Source organism: Ursus americanus, chromosome 5, assembly GCF_024610735.1.
Source record: "Ursus americanus isolate L20-20 chromosome 5, mUrsAme1.1.p, whole genome shotgun sequence".
NCBI classification, from domain to species: domain Eukaryota; kingdom Metazoa; phylum Chordata; class Mammalia; order Carnivora; family Ursidae; genus Ursus; species Ursus americanus.
In genome coordinates, this window is record NC_142131.1 from 71,120,796 (window position 1) to 71,136,224 (window position 15,429).

A 15,429-nucleotide genomic window follows, 5' to 3' on the forward strand; every position below is an offset into this window, starting at 1 on the left:
GTAAGCCCTGGAATTAAGAGTGGCTGTTACATTTTAAATGGTTGGGAAAAAACCAAAAGAAGAATAATATTTAGCAACATGTCAAAATTATATAAAGTCCAAATTTCAGTGTTGACAACCACGTTTTTTTTGGCACACAGCCACATTCCTTCATTTACATATTGCCTGTGGCTGCTTTCATGCTGGGACAGCAACGCAGATGAGTGCTTGCAATGGTTGCTGGAGCCTAAATTATTAACCACCTGGCACTGCACAGGAAAAGTTTGCCAACCCTTGCCCGAATGCCCTGATGTTCTTTCTCAAAATCTGGGCATCAGTGATATGAAATCACTTGAGACGATTGTAAAAATACAGATTTCTGGGTCCCAGTGCCATACTCTGACTAAGTAGAAATCCATGGAGTCCCACAGACTATGGAGTCCTCATTTTTAACTAGTGTTGCAGGTGGTTTTTCTGAGCATTGTGGAATCAGAAAGTTTGCTTCGTACGGGGAAATGAAACTGGGTTTCTGGATGCCTAGAACCGACTTAGTCTCGGTAGACTGGTTCTACGTGAAATGTCATTTACGGATTGAGATAGGCTAGAGCGTTCCCTCTGAATTCTACATTATTCTGTGACTGGTCTCTTGCAGAGCTCTTAGGAACCTTGCTATTGAAGTCAGATCTGATTTGTCTTATTGTATAAAATGATGGTGTCTAAAGTGGCATGTGCATACTTAAGAGTCCATAATCTTCCCTCTTCCAGGAAGAAAATATTAGAATCATTAATTTCCTCTGTAACTTCTTTTTTGTGTGTGTGAATGAAGTACATGGACGAAGCTTAAAAATTACAAAGTTTATGATAGAAACACAGTGTTTTCCATTTATATTCATTGCCGCCCTCATTCCTTTTTCCCAGGGCTGTTTCTTTTGCCATTTACCTCCGTGTTTCTGAATAGTATGCCCATACTGTCATTCCTTGATTTTTCTAGTGTAGACATTATCTGTTGACTTCTATTATGAAAGATGAGGATTTTGTTCTCCTTTGTTCTGCTTACTCATGCTCTTGCCTTATTTCCATTGTCCCAGTAGGATTATGTATAACATTTTTGTTTAATATTTAGTGTTTAGATTATTATGGTCATGTTTGCTCTCTAGAGCTGCTACATACTTACTATCGCATCTTGAAATTCCACTTGCCTCTTTTCTTTGTTGTATCTCACACCTTCTTTTTTTCTTACTTTTCTTTCTCATTCTGCTGGGTCCCATTCTCCATTAGCTTCCTCGTGGAAGGCATGTGGGAGGGAAGCTTTTCAGGGACTTGCATGTCTGAAAATGCCTTGATGGCTAGTTTTGATGAGTATGGTACTATGATTTAGAAATATATATATTTTTCCTCATTAAGGCGTTGTTTCATCTACTTGTATCATCTATTTTGCTACCAGAATTCCTATCAAGAGATCTAATGCCATGTGGATTTCTGATCCCTTGTTTTTCTCTAGAAACTTTTATAAATGTTCCTTTTCCCTCCAGGGTTCTGAAATTTCAGGGTGGCACTCCTTGTTATAGATACTCATATCCTTCAGGTTTGAAAACTTTTTGCTTGTATTATTTTTATTTTAGTTCCCTCTCTTTATCCTCTCTTTTTGGAACTCCTATTAGTTAGATATGGGAACTTTTATTTTGATTTTAATTTTCTAATCTTTTTTCCATTTTCCATCTCTTTATTTTTAAGTTCTACTTTCTAGTATATTTTGTCACCCTTCAAACTTCCAGTCCTTATATGGAACTATTTTGTAGACAACATTTTTATCTCTAAGATATCTTTCTTTTTCTGTTAATATCCTTTGATTATAACATTTTGTTTTTGATTTCGTGGATATATTCCCTTAAAGCTCTGATTAATGTTTAGTTTCTGTTGTTGTTTTTTGCCTTTTTTTTTTTCCTCTGTTAGTTTTGATCTCTGGTTTTCATGTCTGAGACCATTCTGAAATTTTCAGTGGTATTGGTTCTTTGTTCACATTCCAGAATGGGACACGAACAAGCTTAATGAAATTTCTGTGTGTATGATTGAAGCTTCTCTGCTGGTGAGGTCGTAATGGGGTCATAAGGCGAAGAGCAGATTTTTCACTCTGGAATTGCCAAATAGTGAAGGTATTCTTTGAGCAGTTCCATTTCCTCAGAAGGACCCGCAGTTTCAAGCATGGTTGGAATAAACTTGACTTCTAATAAGTAAAGTAAAGGGGCTGGAGATCTCCGCTTTTCTGTATGTAGAATTTAACTTAATCATTCCCAGTATAGTGCCTCACCCAACTGCAGAATGATTGTCTTATGCCAGAGAATGTGTAGGTCCGGGTGAGGCATGAGGAGAGTCATTTGGCTACATAGAGTAGCAACGTTTGTTGGGTGGGATAGCATTCTTTATTTTATCTAAATGATCTTATTAAAAGTTCATATTGATCTATGCCTTATACAATGGTAAAAAAATACACATGTATCTAATTTATAAATTATTAAGATGTGTTAAAAATAGCTACTGGTGGAGGTATTGGATGGAACACATTTAGAAACGATTTTAAGGATATATAGTTAAATTTTTGAAAAATATTTATATATAAAGGTAGAAGTTGAACCAGGGCTTCCTTAAATCTGAAATACTAAAAATTTTCAAGAGCAAAACATAACAAAATTCAGTTATATAGCTTTGCATGCACACGAAAGCAAATGTATGAGATTAATCACATGCATTTCCAAAAGTGTCATTTGGGTGGAAATTTCCAGAATCATATTTAGCCCCAATTTATAGGAGAATTTTCTTATAATTAGAGTTTTTCAAATATAAAATATGCTGCTTTAAGATTTTATTTTTACTCTAATAATTTGCTTTTTCTCCCCTTTTTCCTTTCATCGTGCTTTATGTCCGATCTCCAGAGATACTGTACATGAGGTTTCTCTTTTGGGTGATTTATTAGGCTAGAAAAGTTCCAAAGTCCCTCCTCAGTCTAACATTCGATGATTTAAAATCAGATCTAAAGTCATAAAATACCATACTGGAGTCAGTTTTGAATAAGCAAAACAGAATTCAGAGTAATATTTACATGTGTAATGTATTTTGTAGTTATAATTGCATCTTTACTGTTTATCACTGCAGATATATCTGATTGGCAAGACTTACTGAAGGTGTTCCTCAGTAGGGCTTACACAGAGCCCCTTGACACTTTCAAAGCTTGTCTTGGTGGAAAAGGCATCCATCCATTTCACTGGGCTATCTTTCACGTGGAACGAAAATAATTAGGTGTCTGGCTCTCGTGGTATAGTATTAAGTCTTATCTGGAGGACACCTAAGGTTTATGTAATACCCAGGCATCAGTCAATTAGACCAAGAAAAAAACAAGTCAATTTTATGAGTCTACATGAGTCAGGCATTTGATTATCCTGAGAAAACAGGGGTCTGGCTCCTTTCACTGAAGTGTTCCTACTGCAATCGATTAACTGCTGACTCTTGTTCTATTGACCCTCACTAATTTTGTTGCATGGGCTGTCATTCCTTATCTGGAGTGTGAGGGAGACTCCTCTGTAAATATCAACAGCTGATGAGGTTAAGGGGGGAGCTCCGTCGGTTCTGCGGCCAGAGTTCACCGTGTGTGTTGGTGTGGAGCGGGCCTGGAGCTTGCTGCCTAGTACATTTGCCAAGACCCAGTTACAAGTTGTAGCTCTTTCCTTTATACAGTCAACAAATTGTTGAATGGCCAACACCGGTACAGTTATTTACAAATCAAGATTTGATTTCAGGGCGCCTGGGTGGCTCAGTCGGTTAAGTGTCCACCTGCAGCTCAGGTCATGATCTTGGGGTCCTGGGATCGAGCCCCACATCCAGCTCCCTGCTCAGCGGGGAGTCTACTTCTCCCTCTGCCCCTCCCCCCCCACTTGTGCTTTCTCACTCAAATAAATAAATAAAATCTTAAAAAAAGGATTTGATTTCACCTTCACTGTATTCTTTTATTTTTTACAACATATTCTCACTAACGTAAAATCCTGCCTTTATGCAAAAATGGAGTTTAGTGTGACTCAAGAAAATTACTCTTGCCAGCTAAGGATTAGCTGGTGCTGTTTCATTCTACTCCCTGGTTCTTCATGTTAAAAAATTTAGTAGCTCATGTAGTGGTTTGTAGTCCTTCAGTTCGTGTGAACAATTAGTACATTCCCTTAAAGTCTCGTGCAGCTGGTTTCATGTCCTTTGTTGGCTGTCACTTGGATCTCTATATCCGTTCCCCGAATCTTCTAAAATTTGTTTGCTGGGTTAGGTCACATCAGATTCCTATTAATAATTTTAAGAAGAGATTTCTAAAATCTAGCTGAATTCTGTAAGTTAGATACAAGACACAGAATGGTGAATCTGCTAGAATGAACTAGTTGCTGAATGAGCTATCCACAGGGGGATGTGATCCAACATTGCTGAGGGCCGCTCCCCACCTTGATACCACATCATCTCAGGTCGAGCGGAAACGTGACATTTGTATACCATGATGCGTTTAGATCTGAATACGTTGGACATTCTAGGAAGGCAGAGTAGTGTGGGCTTAAGAGCAGAGACTCACTTGTATTCTTTACTCTCCCATGTAATATCTGTAAAATGGAGATACTAAGAATTTATTTAATTCTTATCTGAATCTGAAGAACTCCTCTTTTGCTTTTTTCCTGCCTGTACTCATCCTGGATAAAATCATGTGCAGGTTCCTGAATATTCTGCTTTGTTTCTCATCTGTGCACCATCATTGTTTCCTCTACCTTTTAGAACCTTCTTCTTCTTAGTCTGCCTGCTCATTTTTTAACACAAAGTTCACGTGAAATTTCTGACTCACCAAAGTAGAGTAGAGAACTTCCTTTGTGCCTTTACCTATCAAATATCATAGCCATTGTTGCACTATATGGTTTATTATTATTATTATTATTATTATTAACACGTGAGTCTCTCCTTCAGGACCATGCATTCTCAGTGCTCAGTAACTGTTGAAGGAATGCTGTTGTTTATGCTTAGAATGTGCTGTAGCAGTTATCAATTGCTGCGTAACAAATTCCCTAGACTTGTGGACGAAGGCAACACTGATTTGTCTGCCCGATTTTTCTGTTGGTCTCACTAGTGCTTTATGTGACTGTGGTCTGTTGGCAACTTGATTGGGGCTAGAGGTTCTATTACCGCCTTACTCATGTGTCTGGGGCGGAATAGATGGGTTGATCCTCTCTTTCTGTGTGATCTTTCATCTGAGCTTCTCCAAAAGGTGGGCAAGTGCTCATGGACAGGTGTCTGTAGAGTGTCCAGTGTCATATTTGCTGATATTCCCTTGGCCAAAGCAGGTCACATGGCCTGGGGAAAGGACTGAGCAGGATCTGCATGCCAGGATGCTCAAGAGGTACAATGGGGGCCACTAATGTGACAGTCAAGCGTATGTACTTGCCTTTATTGTCTAACTGTTGAAGAACTTTTGTTCAAAGCTCCTTGTGATCATTTTTCTCCTCCAAAAAGCCTTCCATGTCCTCTCGGGGGCTTTTCTTATATTTTTCTGTTGCACATGGAGTTGTCTTCAGTTATTTCCCCTGGGAACAGCAGTGAGGTGCTCCTCCAGAACTTGGAAACTGTATTCATTTATATTTCACCTTGTTCCAAAAAAATGTAAGGCATCAACTTGGAAATAGAGGACCACGGGGTCACCTTGGAAACTTTAACAGTGTGACATACGGGATTTAATGTGTATTGTCTCCCAGGTCAAGTCAGTCCTTACTGAAGGTATTCGTATATCCAAAAGAAATATATTGTTTTTCAAATTTCAATTTTGAGAAGATAAAAACAAAAAACCCCAACATTCTGTGCTGAAGGGTTCAGGGAGAAGGGCACTGTTGCGTGCTGTGGAATTGAAATGGCAATTGTTCTCTGAAGCAGTTTGGTGGTCTGTGTTGAGACCTTAAGAAGTTTGTATTCAAGTCCAATGATTCCACTTGTAGAAAATCATTCTAAGGGAATAATCAGAAACGATTTTGTGCAAAGGTGTTTACTGATGCATTGTTTATGCAGAGTAAAGGGAAAAATCCAAATTGGAAAATGATGACATTATGGAACAGTTATGTAAAGTGGAATATTATGCAACCAATAACAACTTGTCTATGGGAAAGAAATTGTTATGACTTGGGAAATTGTTCCCAATGCAAAATGCGAGTGATTCAAAGGTAAATGAGGATTGACACAATTCTGCAAAACCGTGTGTGTGTGTGTGTGTGTGTGTGTGTGTGTGTGTGTGTGTGTGTTTTCAGTGATCAACAGGTGTATTAAACACACTGTGCTTGGTACTGGGGCTTGGTTGGAAAGAAGAAAGACATGTTCACTTCCCTCACTCTCCTTACAGATTAGTGGGGAAAGTAGCTGCTGAGCGGAGCTGATGCTGATGGGGGAATAGCCAGATTTATACTGCAAAAGGACCAAGAAGAAGACAGAGCGAGCAAGAAAGCTTGTTGGTTTGAAAAGACTGAGTGAGTTTTGAAGGGGGTAAATTTTTGGGGGAATGGGAGAGAATTATAGGGTATGACATTGAGAGAATCAGTCAAATGAGGGGAAAGGGTTTTTATGAATTTCTGCTAAATATATTCCTGCCTTTTCTTTTTCTTTTTTTGCAGGAGACTACTAGAAATATTTAAGTTACTTGTCAATTATTTTAGATCCTCAACGGAAATGTCTGGGTGCGACATGCTGCTGACATGAAACATCCCAGATCCCTTAGCTTCTCATGGGATGCATGTAAATATATGTAGATAAATCTATGTCTGCAAACATATACATACATCTATCATCTATCCGTGCAAATGTTATAAAGACTGTGGGGGGGGAGAGGAAGCATTCCAAAATCTAGGAGATCACAGGTAATTTTAATTTTGTTCTTAATTCCCTGTAGTTAGAGAAATATGTATATACATAAAAGTTACATGTATTTAAACTTTAAAAAGAGGTGGTAAGGAAGTAGGTTGGTCAGCAGGGAAAGCATGCCTTTGTCTTCGCGGTGGAGAGGGTAACTATTGTCCTAACTGTCCAGGTATCCTCAGCAGGTCTCACCAGTGTGGAGATGGGCTCCTCATCTTCCGTCACCTGAAGTCATCAAACATGTGTTCCATTCACATGATTTCTGTAGCTTGGACTCTGCACTCATCTAAACATTCTTCACATCATAACTGAGGTTGAGAATGTGTAGCGAGAGCGTCTTGTGAAGCAGAGGGAGCTGGCTGTTCACCACCTCAAGCACTCTCTGTCCATAACACTCAAGACAGTGCAAGTTTCACTGTAAACTTGTTAATTAGAAGTACAATTCCTGGTTAAGCTCAGTTAATATAAGTTAATGTCCCAGTGACAGATTCATTATCGGTGTGCTGACAGAATCAGATATCTGAGCTTTCCAGGGAGCACAGCAGGCCTCGTTCCTGGAACTTTACCAAGGTGGGGCCATCCTGAGAAGCTTCTTGGCAGCTAGCCACGTGACCCGTCCTGTTAACACTTGTACCTGAATATGTTCATTTTCCTGAATATTCCACACTCTTTGCTTCAGCTCTCTAGAACACGGTCTGTTTTCTCATTTTCTTTACCAGACGGAGAAACCTTTGAAGGCAGAGATTCCTTTGTCATTTTTTATGTGTACGTAGCCCCTAGCACGGTACCTGGCACAAAGGATGCATTTCATTAATATTTACTGAATGGAAACGTATACATTAATTGAGGTTAATCACCAGATGTATTTAACCATATACACAAAGACCAAGACAGATTTTGGAACATCCACTCTTTCGGATTATTTCTACCTTACTTTACATACATTAGCCTACTAATCACATAAGTGCATTTGTAAACTATTGATCTGTTTTCGTCCCATCGCCCGTACAGTTCTCAGTGTGAGCCCCTGTTACAGTGTTATTCGAGGTGGGTGATAGTTAAGGATATGTTAGGCCATAAAAGCCGCCCCTCTTCCGTTCTGACAAAGCCCCACTTGTAAGAAATGACAGAACTTGCAGAGGGGTGATGGCAGTGGAGTAATCCAGTGTGGCTCACGTAAGAAATCAGTCTGTCTGTGAAGAAAGCTTAAGTCTGTTCCAATGACATTTTCTTTTGTTGTTTAAAAAGTCTACCATTCCATACAAAAATGTGCAGAATGAATTCATCGAGGGCTCCAGGAGGAGGAGAGTGTTGGCATTTTCTCTCCTCCATAAAATGGATTGAAACAGACGGAGAAGAAAGGTAAATACCTGTGACCTCCTTTCAATAGGCCTCTGCTGAAGTCATTTGTAATGAATGAGGCCTGCAGGGAAGGGTCCTCTGGGAGGCCCCTCAGGCTTCCCCTCCTCTGATGGGATTCCTTTTCACTCTCAGGAGCTCTTCTTTGCTCTCAGGAGGAAAACAGCTAATAAGCTTAGATATGAACAATGGGTTCCACACATACTGTGCAAATTTCTCAAATTTCATTTGCACAAAACTGCCAAAAGGCATTTCCTCAGCTCCAGCCACTGTCCGTACCTCGGGGGAATGTGGGCAGAGTGGCAAGGTCAGCCCCACAAGGAGGAAGCTTTTCCTGGTTTCAATAAGGCACTTTATGCCCATTCATAAGGCAATGCTTGGAGGGCTTTTTCCCTGCCTGGGCCTTTGAGCAGGAGCACCGCTGTGCAGAAAGAGACAGCCGGGACTGAGCCAAGGGGAGTTCGGCTGACCTTGCCAACCGGTCCGGGACTGGCTCTGAGGCTGATGTGGGGTGCCTTGGTTTTGAAGCTGACTCACCCTTTGCACTAGACTCCTATCGGGTGGGTGAGGATGTGTGTGAAATACGTTTGTTTTACTCTCAGGCAGTTTTTTTGTTTTTTCTTTTTTTCTTATTTTGGATTGGGGCCCTAGTCTCCTTTTAAATCATTTCCATATATTTTATACACTACTTCATGTTATATAGGCCAAATGTAATAATTGTTTTTGAGAATGATCCCTAAGAATAATTTAGGAATTTTGCACCATTTAAAACCCACTGTTTTCAGTAGTTGCAATTTTCAGAGAAAGTTTTTATTCTAGAGGAAATGTTTCATAGTAGATTTCAGTGAAAAGAAGTTAAGGAAATTTTAAGAGAAAATGAAGGGTAATTCTAGTGAGGAAAAAAATTAAGGAAAATTCAGTGAAAAAAAAAATCCTGATTTCGGGGTTTTCCAGGAAGGCAAGAGGAAATATTCCAATGTGCTTTAGATTACAGCTGCCAAAACTGGAAGTCTTGTCTTCAGGGTTTCTGAGGTTTGAGAGGAAAATAGGATTTTGAGAGACAAGTGAAAAGTATTGATGCACAATTATTGGCTCTATAAATACTCATTTCCATAGAGTAGCATCTCATTTCTCTGAAATCATTACGGCTAGTGAGTTTAGTACTTATTAACAGAAAACCAACACAAGTGGGCTTAGCAAGAGGGGAATTGAATGGCTGTCAAAAGAGAGGCATAGGTAGGGCTGTTTGATGAAGGGGCTCCAGTGGTGTCACCAGGGCTCTGTTTCTCTCCGTCTCTCACTTCTGCTTCCTCTACATTTTGTCTTCCCTCCATGGTCAGCTCCATTGCCGCTGACTTCTCTGGCCTCAGAGCTTCCCTATCCACTGCCTCTTTTCCAGCTGATCCTGTAAAGCTCCTGGGAGTCTCTCTGATCGAACTGATTTAGGTCACATGCCCCCCTCCGAGCCTTGACTGTGATGTAGGGAGATCCAATGCACTGGTTGACGTAGGCTGGGTCACTGACTTCCCGTGGGGGCCAGTGGAGCCCCCTGAGAGTCCAGTGGATAGAAAGAAAGCAAGGGAGAAGTTCTCAAATGAAAATCAACGGCACGAGAAGGCATAACGGAAGTTGGAAAGGCAACAATAAAGGTCCACCCAAATTTATCACATTTAAAAACGTGTAATTTTCCTGTCTTCTTCAATAGTTTGTTGAAAAACGAAATAGTATTTTGTAAGAACCCTACCTGGGTTAATAAAACTTACCATTCTCAGTACTTGGTAAGATTTTCCAGTTTCCATACTGAGTTGCATAAGGCTAATCATATTTAATATTCTTGACTCACAGGCTTTTCTAAAAATGTTCATGGGGCTGGAATGGACTAAATAAGGAATGCACTTTACCTCCTGTTCCCTCCACATCTCAGTCCTAGGAATCCCAGTGAACCTCTTCAGCTGGTGCTGCACAAGCTAGTGTGTCTTTTGGAGGCAGAGCCCCGGGATGGGGTAGATTGCGCTCTGTGAAGTGGAACACCTGGGGGTGCACACCTGCAAAGGGATCAGATGGAAGCACGTGAACTGGGATGAGGAGATCCCTGCCCGACCACCCGATTCTGTCAGGAGCCTCCAGGCTCTCACACCCCGCTCTAGGCTTTAAAAGTGAGGGACCGTCACAGGTAGGTCAGCTTGGTGATTCTCTCATCTGTTCTCTCTGGAATTTTTTTGTATTATGTTCTTTCTTTTTCTTTTTTTCTTTTCTTTTCTTTTCTTTTTTCTTTTCTTTTCTTTCTTTCTTTCTTTCTTTCTTTCTTTCTTTCTTTTTTTTTTTAAGATTTATTTATTTATTAGAGAGAGAGGGAGGGAGACAAAGCAGGGGTAGGGGCAAAGGGAGAGAGAGAATCCTGAAGCAGACTCTCCACTGAGTGTGAAGCCTGACCTGGAGCTTGATCCCATGACCCTGAGATTATGATCTGAGCTGAAATCTAGAATCAGCCACTTAACCAACTGAGCCACCCAGGCGCCCCCAATGTTATGTTATTTCTATAACAAATTCTCTGTCTTGGTGTTTGTCGAGAGATGCTTGAGTCTCATTCATGTCTGAATTTAGGTGACATATTAATCCTTTGTACGTTTTTTTTTTTTTTCCTAGCGCAGCACCTTACCAGTGATGACTTGCCTCTCATGAATCCAATAATTAATTCACTGGCGGTTTAATCTTTATTAACTCTGTCATGCCGAGGGATGCATTCAAGATATTAAATATTTTCAATTACTAGAAGGACCCCAGTAGAGGATGCAGAAAACAAAGGCTGTGAGGCTTACCTAGAGGTGAGTATTCCTAGAACCATTTCATCCCGTTCTGTCTACTCTCAGTAACTTTGCCTCAATTGTAAACGAACATTCCATGTCCTCAAGGATTTTAAGACAACTAGAGACCTTTTCCTCTGTGTACATGACCCCTAGTTGTTAAGCTCTCTTAGGTGTATGGTATTTCTCTATTTCTGATCACGATCACTTCTTAGAACTGTCAGGGTGCTTGCTTCTAGGAGACTCTTGGATTTCCCTCTTGGTTATACTTTCTAACATGAAAAGGACTGAAAAGGCTGGCACATAATTCAAATGCATGTGTTTAATGAACTGACTTGGGAGCATTTATTTTGTCTTCCTGGGTGCTCCCTCCCCCCGTCCCTCTTATTTTCTAGTTATTTGCCCAGGTTCTGGGTGTGAAAAAAGGTGAGGATATTTTGGCTCTTTGCATTTTGCAAAAGGCAGATGTCTGATTTCTAGTTCAAAGGACTTCAAATAAAACAGATTAATCTTAGTGATGTCATGCTTTATGAATGGATAAATGGTTTTCTTTTAGCTATTCTGTTAAGAATAATTTTTTCCAATGATCAAGAAATGCACCGAGTCAGTGCATGTTTATTTTGCCGTTGGCAAAGAGATGTGAAATAAAGCAGGAATAGATGGATCTGGCCCTCAGCTCTACTGCAAGGTAGAAGAGGTTCACCTCAGGGCCCCTCAGGCGTCTCCTCCCCGCCCTTCTCCTGTTTCCTGAGCTTGTCCTCATTCTCTACTGTCCTTGCCTGCAGATATGCAGGGCTCCTCCCTGCTCTGCCGGCCTAGCCCTCTAGCCCCCAGAGGGTCATCAGGCCCTTGTTTGGCTCTCCCAATCAACTGAACCAAACAAAGTTGATTCCTGATCTTGCAGTCTGGATCCTGCTTAGCTGTCACTACTGAAAATGAGCGCAACTTCTGGAACCAAGCCTCATTAAGGTATTAATGCACTGTGATGCTTAATGTATTATTTCTCCCAAGGATGCTGACAACGTGATAAGAAACACTTAAGGACCGTTTATATCTAAGCGAAAGGAATGATCATCCATAAGTGGAATTCCAGGCAAGTCTGTGGTCCAGGAGGTCCAGTCATCTTTGGTCCAGAAGGGGGCAGTTGGCCACTTTCTATACTTCCCTTGGGGCAGACAGAGGCTCTTCTTTCTGGGCTTTCTCCACGTCTCGCTCCTTCAGTGAGGTTGTTGAGAAAACCTCCCTGAGAGCCAGGCTGGCAGAGGATGGATTTCCAGCTGTGTTCCTCTCAGGTCCACACCCAGGGTTCAGCACTATTTGCAGCCATCTCCATCAGGTCTTGGAAGAATCTCTCTTGGATCTAGCCTTCCTCCAGAGTTGGCCTTCCGACCATCTCCACCCCACTTGCCCATTGGGGTAAAGCCACATTCCCATTGCATCTTGGTGACAGAACCCTGTTGCTTTCCATCTGGAATTGCTCCAGAAATGCCCTGTCTAGACTGTGAACTTACTTTGTGAATATCAACACCTCCCTGGGGCTGCTGGTTCTTTCCCTAGGTTTCCTGCCTTTGCTACCCCTTTCTCTCTAGGTCTAGCTCTCTCCCAGTAGGCTGCTTTGCTCACCCTGCCCTGTAGATACTGTTGCAAAAAAATGCAGTTACAATACAGAGCATGGTGAGTACATGTGGATGACACAAAGCATTTTGTAGTAAGGAAGATTCATGATTTGAACCTTGGTTGCCTCCAAGAGGGCACTCGTTCCACTCTATCACAGATGCATACTCCTTCCCTCCTGCACCCAGAGCCTTCATTTTTCTAAGATAAAACATTCTATCCCCCCAGGACAGGATTACCAGATTCTTCGTCATTCTGGCCATTTTGTTAGAGGAAAATCCACTTTGTCACTGTCTCCCTGAAAATTTTGTGTCCAAAAAGGAGCAAAATATAGGCAGCTTGAGAGTTCACATAAGTGTTTTATCATCCAACCCACATTTCTCCAACTTGTCCACAAAGATACCATGAGAGACTTTATAAAAATGGCTTGCTGAAATCCTTGCATGTCAAAAAGAAAATCAGGCTATCTGACATAAAACACACACAAACACACAAGCACACATGGGACAACATTTACACATTACAACTTACATGTGCAAAAAACCCCCAAAAAACCAAAAAACCAGTACTCTATTTTCCATAAGTGATCTCATCTTTTCCTCAATCCCATATTCCGTTTGGGAGTAGGAAAAAGAAATCTAAAACTTGCCAGTTCTTGGTATCTTGGTAACTTTGTCTTTTCTGTTTTTAAATAGTCTCTGTTAAATCAGCTCAATGTCTTTGGGATAAATATTCATTTGATTTAGGATTCAAACCTGGGAGATTCTCTCCTTTTAAAGATTTGCCCCTTCACTTCCCACTCCTTAAGGAGTCATGCGCATATTAGCAAGGGGGACCACAGATCAATCAGTATAGGGTAGCTGGTCTTTGTCTGGGTCTTTGTGCTGTTTTTGGTATCTTCTCTGGTCACTGTCAGATGGTCCTTATTTCTCTTGATTGTTGGGTGTCCTGCTGGCTGGCTTCTGCTGTAGGAGGCTGTGGCTGGTGAAACTCCCTATCAGGACTCAGTGTAAAACATCTACTTGCTATAAATTGTAGCCACTTTTCTCACCCTGAAGGGTCCAAATTGAAAGTATAGGAGACAGAAAAGGTGACGGTGAGATAGTGACTGTGTGGGGCTGAGAATAGGCAGTGCATTTCAGGCTGCTGACTTGGCAAGAGCTGGGGCAGCTACCATGGTCTCTGCTGCAGGAAGAGCTGCCGTTAGAGGCAGCCCCAGCCTCCCTCGTCCATTTCAGCTGGGAGTGTGGGGGGTCGGAAGTGACTTGTCCGTAGAGATGTTCCCCATGTGGAAATCAGTCTTTCCAGTCTTCAGTTTCAGAAATGTGAGGATCTCAATAGAAGTGCTCATCTGCAGGCTTGATTTTGTGAGAAAAAAACAATGACTCTAATCATGGAAGCTGAGGGCAAAGTGGACAGAGCCCAGACTTGGAGACAGAACTGGGTTCATTTCTACCTACTCCTGTTGACCTTGGAAGAATTACTGCACTTTTTTGAACCTCAGTTTGATCATCTGTAAAACAGGGTAACAGGTGCTTCTCTGATGAAAGGGAAACAGTGTCCATCAACCAACGGCAGCTGTAATGGTAAATCATAACAGCATCTTCTGAACATAAACATTATTTTTCTAACATTCCGAAGACATGGCAGCTTGTTTCCTTTACCACTGGTTGGCTTCATTAAGTATGACATTTCCCCCCAATACAACCATTTTTCTTTGAGACAAATGCCTTTTTTCCTTAGAGGGATGTGTTTCTCCCTCTTCCTGACAGAGCCCAGAGGATCCCTGGGAACATCCTTCCTGTCCCTCCCCTTGGGGGCCCTGGGCCACACTGGCCCTGTATCATTGCCATCATCGCTCTGCCCGGGGACAACTGCTGGAAACTCCCATTGTGACTTGTTGACGTCAATTCCGAGGATGTGCAAGATGGATTAAGAAAAGGCCCCTAGTAGCTTTTGCTTTTCAGGAAACCAAATGTTTTTCAAATCAGAAGTAAAAGGATTTAACACAGGCAGGCCAGACCCTCATCTCTGTCAAGGAAGGGGCTACACAACTTTCACTTATCCCCCCCAGCCCCTGATGTATTTCCCACTGGGCCTTACTTCCCTGTCACACGGTAAGCCTTCCCTTCCTGATCTTCTTCCTTGAAACCTTGTGGCCGGGCCTTGCTCTGTTCTGTATCCAGATTGTGATGGGGGGTGAAGGCAGGCAAAGCAGAGAGCTCCTGCCTCTGAAGAGCCAAGGCTGGTTTTATTCTTGGGGTTGTAGAAGTGGGCTTCTCCCAGAGGGTGCTTCCTCTGTTTATGTACATAATCTCATCTCTGCAGCAAGAGCAACCACTTCTCCTACCCATCTTTGACCCCTAAAATATTCTCATGAGGAGCATGACAGCCTGCCTAAAGAAACCTGGTTCCAAACCCAAAAGTCCCTTTCCTTGTTATCAGGGAAAAGTGGCTCTAAATGGTAATGTACCTCTTGTCTTCTTCAACTTCTCCAGTGACTACCCTTTCTTTGCCTGGCTATCTTTGGGGTGTGGTGAGAGTTGCAGGTGGGTGGAAGTGGAGTTGTATAATCCTGTCTCTCTTGCCCACAGAATTCTCAAGTTTTCGGAGCCAAGAAGTAGAGTTAGAAGTGATTCCGGTCTTCTGGATGTGGCTACACTGGGGGGGTCTCAAAAGTCAGTATTAAAAGCCAGCACAAAGGCAGCTTGGTCTAGGGTTTCCATAATCTGTAAAGATCTGTAGAGATCTCTGCAGATCTCTTTTT

At 41.7% G+C, this 15,429-nt stretch overlaps 1 long non-coding RNA gene across 4 annotated transcripts in view; it reads left to right on the plus strand.

Moving 5' to 3' along the window:
- The first annotated feature begins 1,917 nt into the window (after positions 1-1,917).
- Positions 1,918-15,429, plus strand: part of LOC123790434 (uncharacterized) — a 347,714-nt gene continuing 334,202 nt past the window's right edge. For 3 of the 4 annotated variants that reach the window (XR_006779089.2, XR_006779088.2, XR_015724598.1), the window contains exons 1-3: positions 1,918-6,500; positions 6,645-10,417; positions 10,891-11,069. This is a non-coding gene — a long non-coding RNA (uncharacterized LOC123790434). The remainder of the gene's footprint in view (positions 6,501-6,644; positions 10,418-10,890; positions 11,070-15,429) is intronic. The other variant, XR_015724597.1, reaches the window with a different exon arrangement.